Raw genomic sequence first — 5,322 nt, 5'->3', positions numbered from 1 at the left:
TAATAGCCAGAAACTGAAAACAACCCTGATGTCCCTCAACCCAGATGGACCTCAAAGAATAAAGAAAATGTGGTACATTTATACAATGTATTACTACTCAGCTATTAAGAAATCTTAGTTTTAAAGATAAGCAATGCCTTAGAATGAAAGGATAGAGAAGAGTAATGTAATCAAATGGGACAATGGAGACACCAGGCACCACTAGCCTAATATTTGACTAAGATTTTTTTTAAATGGGCTGTTGCTCCAGCCCCCATACAGATTCTTTATTAACTAAAGACAGTACTTTGGCAAAACAAAACTTTGTGAGGATTCCATTACACCAAAGAGTTTGGGATATAAAACTTTTCACTTTCATTTTGATCTACCTAAGTTTATCTGTGTCATCTACAATTAATGAAAATGAAGTATAATTTATATGTATAAAATTCTTCATGAACTCCTTAAGATAATTTTCAAGAATTAAACTACTACATTAACTTACCATATAACATTCAGCTATTCTAAAATACATACTATAATTTTCCTGTAATATATTACTTTTCTTGTCTTGTTCAAAGCACATGAAAGAAACAACTCAAGGGCGGTAAGGTTTCAGAGGATACAATCTATAATGGCTGAGGAAACAGCAGTGGGAATATGGGACAGAGGTGTTTCATATGTCCTGACTGGATCAGACCAGCAGGAGTGTATAATCTTCAAAGGCTCACCCCTCAATATCCTAAAGGTTTCACAGCCTTCAAAATAAAGCCTTAAGTTGAAAGACCAACAGCTTAAAACCTGAATCTCCAGGTACATTTTAGATTCAAGCCTCAGCACACAACTTAATATATTTCACCAAAACTACACATTCACAATTTTTTTGAACAACTTTATTTTAAAAAACAAAGATAAATGTACAAAATTTAAGGATTTTTGCATAAAAGTATACGAATACATTTTTGTCAATGTTTGACTATTTTTTCAAAGGTTTGATAGTATGCATTAAGGCCTTACTAGTTACAATGAGCATAAAGTACATGTAAAACAGGATGTAACCCAGAATTAGTCAATGTTTTCTTGGTGTGTAAGGATTGAGCATAATAATTTTTTTCTTTTCTTTCTTTTCTTTCTTCTTCTTTTTTTCCTTGAGCTTCACACAGTCTGTGAGTTGTTTCTGGAGTGTTCAGTGCTTTCTGGGGTTAGTATCCCATTATCAGTGACTGCATATTATGTCTGTTCTTTTGTGACTGGGTTATTTCACTCAGTATGATATTTTCTAGATGCATCCATTTTCTTAAGAATTTCGTTAAGTCATTGTTTCTCATAGCTGAGTAGTACTCCATTGTGTAAATGTACCACAATTTTTGTATCCATTCACCTTCTGAAGGACATCTGGGTTCTTTCCAGCTTCTGGCTATTATAAATAGAGCTGCTATGAACATTGTGGTGCATATATCTTTGTTGTGTACTAAAGTGTCTCTGGGGTATATGCCCAGAAGTGGAATAGCTGGGTCTTCAGGTAGTACTATGTCCAATTTTCTGAGGTATCGCCAGACTGATTTCCAGAGTGGTTGTATCAGTTTGCAACCCCACCAACAGTGGAGAAGTGTTCCTCTTTCTCCACAACCTCGCCAGCATCTGTTGTCATTTGTGTTTTGGATCTTGGCCAATCTGACTGGTGTGAGATGGAATCTCAGGGTTGTTTTGATTTGCATTTCCCTGATGGCTAAGGATGTCGAGCACTTCCTCAGATATTTCTCAGCTATTCGATATTCCTCAGCTGAGAACGTTTTGTTTAGCTCTGTACCCCATTTTTTTTTTAGTCCAATAAAAGTCTCTTTTTATTTCAAATATAAATTGAACACAAATATAACAATTTGAAACAATTATAAAAAACTATAAGGCATGATATATATTTACAATGTCCAGTCCACTTGTATTTTGTACCCCATTTTTTAATAGGGTTATTTGATTCTCTGGTGTCTGGCTTTTTGAGTTCTTTGTATATCTTGGATATTAGGCCTCTATCTGATGTGGAGTTGGTAAAGATCTTTTCCCATTCTGTTGGCTGCCATTTTGTTTTCTTGACAATGTCCTTAGCCTTACAGAAACTTTGCAATCTCATTAAGTCCTATTTGTTAATCTTTGACCTTAGAGCTTGAGCCAGTGGTGTTTTGTTCAGAAAATTTTCTCCTGTGCCTATGTGTTCTAAGGTTTTCCCTACTTTCTCATCTAATAGTTTCAGTGTATCTGGTTTAATGTGGAGATCTTTACACATTCACAATTTACCAGACAGTTTTTTTTTAAGGTTGTAATTAAGTATTTGTGGGTTCATATACATACAAATATGTATATATGTAACAATAATATAGGAAAAGAGGCTATTAATTTGAGGGGATAGGAGAGAAACTAGGAGAGGCTGTAGGGAGGAAAGGGGGATATGATACAGTTTTATTTTAATTAAAATATATTCTTTTTTTTTGTTGAACTTCACACAGTCTGTGAGTTGTTTCTGGGGTGTTCAGTGCTTTCTGGGGTTAGTATCCCATTATCAGTGACTGCATATTATGTCTGTTCTTTTGTGACTGGGTTATCTCACTCAGGATGATATTCTCTAGATGCATCCATTTTCTTAAGAATTTCTTTAGGTCATTGTTTCTGATAGCTGAGTAGTACTCCATTGTGTAAATGTGCCACAATTTTTGCAGATACAGTTTTTCATCAGGGAGACAGATACAGTCCATGAGAGTGTTTAGACTATAAATCAGATACAAAACACCATCAAGAGTTCTTTAAATAACCAGGAAAGGAATTTTAACATTTTTGCTACTCTTACGATGAATTTTAACCAAATTGATAATTCTATAATCTTAGTTTATTTTCTATAGACTTAAATTATACTTCTTGCCAGATAATGCAAGTATTGATGCAGTTTTCTGAAATTAATTTAACTGCAAACGAATTATAAACTTAGCCAGCACAGAGACAGCTTGACTCCACTGCTTCAGAATCTGTTGTACAAAAAGTAACCACTGCGAAGTCTCTTCCTTGTGATTTTTGAGAATTATAGTAACAAAGGTTCATGGAGAGGCCAATTTAATTTTTACATACCACTTTGCTTTTCCATTTAAGGGAAGAAGTTATCAGATTAAAAGAACATTCTTTCATTTCCTGCTTATAATAATTTATACTAAAAAGTCCTGCAATTATACTTATGGGCTCTTCCCCCCCTTCAAGTGTAAGGACACACACTATAGTTCTAGTGAGGAGACTTGAATAATCATATTATGCAACTTAAAAGGAAGACAGAGGCACAAACTTTTAACAGACTTTGGTTTTGAAGAACCTCATGAAAACCCTAAATTGGCAGATTAAAAACAACAAAAAGATTGCAGCAGCATGCAACTACTTCACCACACACATTTAGAACTCTAAAATAGACAAGAGATGTCTGTTTTTCTTCTGATCAATCAGCTGTATCTTTTTGTTTCTCCTGATTTTTGGTTGTAGGTAGCTCGAGACTTGCCTACTGCATGGGTTCTCCTTTCTCATAGTGATCTCCATCTTTGTTGCAGTCATAGTTACGGAACTTCGTTTAACACCAATCACACCCCATAGGTTCACATTTTGATGAAATTCTTTCTCTCCTTCAAATGCAATGTGTACTATTTTCTTCTACTTGACTGACTTCTGGCAATGAATTTTTAGCATACACTGAGATGGTAACTTCACTCCCAGTTTGATGCCAGTCGTGTCTACATGGAACAACTTTTTCCCCTGAATCTTTTTTATTCTACACGTTTCCCGCTTGTACAGCCCTCTTGGGCTAAGAATGTATTAAAATCTGAAGTTTTTCTTTTACAACAGCTCCAATATTTCAACTCCTCATGGAAAATGCGTACTCCAGAATGATATACACAGACTTCTTCTAGACTCTGTAGACCCTGGTAAGTCTTTAAACATCCTCCATTTCTACAAGAAGTCCCAATCTTAATTTTATCACTGTCCTCTTTTTTATCTTCTTCATTCCCAGATGACAGTTTAAGTTTATCAAGTGCTTGTTTTAGGGAAGCCAATATTTTTAATTCCAAGTTTGTCACTGGCTCATCTGGGTTTGGCCTTTTTATTGCTTCTCCTGGTTTAGGGGCTTGAATGATGTGCTCCTAAAATTTGGGTTTTAGTTCGGATAGTTCCTTCTCAGTAGTCTTGACTTCAGGCTTGACTGGTTCAGGTGGCTTCTCACTATTATGCCTACCTTTTGCACAGCCTACAATGCTTAAGCAGTCAGAAAAGTCAGTTGTTCTTCTCTTAGGCAGGACCAACCCTTTAGGGCATCATGAAAGACAGGAACACCTGTGTGTGCAAGCATCCTCTGCGTTGGCCTCGGGGTCGAAATGCTGGCCACAACCGCGGTTGTAACACAGGAGTGCCATTCTGTTTTCCCGGTGAAATCCACACCATCCGGACTAGAAGTGAATCACCACGGCATACAGCAGCACTACTGTTCAGGCTCCAGCTAGCTTCCGGAGGACCAAGTAGATTTTTAACTACAACTAATCAGAGGAAATAAAGAGGAACACTTTATTCTAATTAAGGAAATAGTCAACCAAAAAGACAATACTATCCTGAATATATATTTACTAATATTTAAGGTGTTAATTTCATAAGTCAAATATACCATGAATTTAAAGTCACAGATTAGCATCAATCCACTGATCGTAGGTGATTTTTGACCTCCCACTTCCTCAGACAAATCATCTGGACCAAAAATAAACAAGGAAAGATCAGGATCAGTTGGCGTCGTACATCAAGTGGACTTACCTGGTGTCTACAGAGTATCCCACCCAAATACTAAAGAATATCCATTCTATTCAGTAGCACATAAAAAAATTTAAAAATGGAACCCATCCTGGAACATAAGACAAATTAAAAAGATTGAAATCACCTTGTCTATTCAATCTGATCACAATGAAATAAAACTTAAACTGGCAGCAAAAACCCCTTTAGTAAATTGCAAATTCACAAAGATTAAACAACCCATTACTAAATGATGAATGGGCCAAAGAAAGAAATGAACAGGATAGAAATGAAAATATACTACAAAAAGCTCTCTGGGACACATGGAAAGTGGTACTGTGAAAACAATCTATAGCTTTAAATGTGGAGAGCATTTTGGCGCCACTGGACTGTTGGCAGTAGGTAATTTTTTACATCACCAAGGACAATCAGAAACTAGTCAATGCAGGAATTTGACTCTGGCCCTAAAATCAGAAAACTGGTTCGAATTAAGAACATTTACATTTTAGCTCAGGGAGGAACATTTACATTTGTAGCTCAAGG

At 35.9% G+C, this 5,322-nt stretch overlaps 1 pseudogene across 1 annotated transcript; it reads right to left on the bottom strand.

Moving 5' to 3' along the window:
- Nucleotides 1-3,448: 3,448 nt before the first annotated feature.
- Nucleotides 3,449-4,415, bottom strand: LOC308423145 (cysteine and histidine-rich domain-containing protein 1-like; annotated as a pseudogene). The gene is made up of 2 exons: nt 4,306-4,415; nt 3,449-4,249 (listed from the first exon to the last, which is right to left on the bottom strand). The product of its transcript is annotated as a cysteine and histidine-rich domain-containing protein 1-like (transcript).
- Between the last annotated feature and the right edge of the window lie 907 nt (nt 4,416-5,322).

Source organism: Micromys minutus (assembly GCF_963924665.1).
Source record: "Micromys minutus genome assembly, chromosome: 8".
Taxonomy (NCBI): domain Eukaryota; kingdom Metazoa; phylum Chordata; class Mammalia; order Rodentia; family Muridae; genus Micromys; species Micromys minutus.
This window is presented reverse-complemented; position numbering and strand designations above follow the sequence as displayed.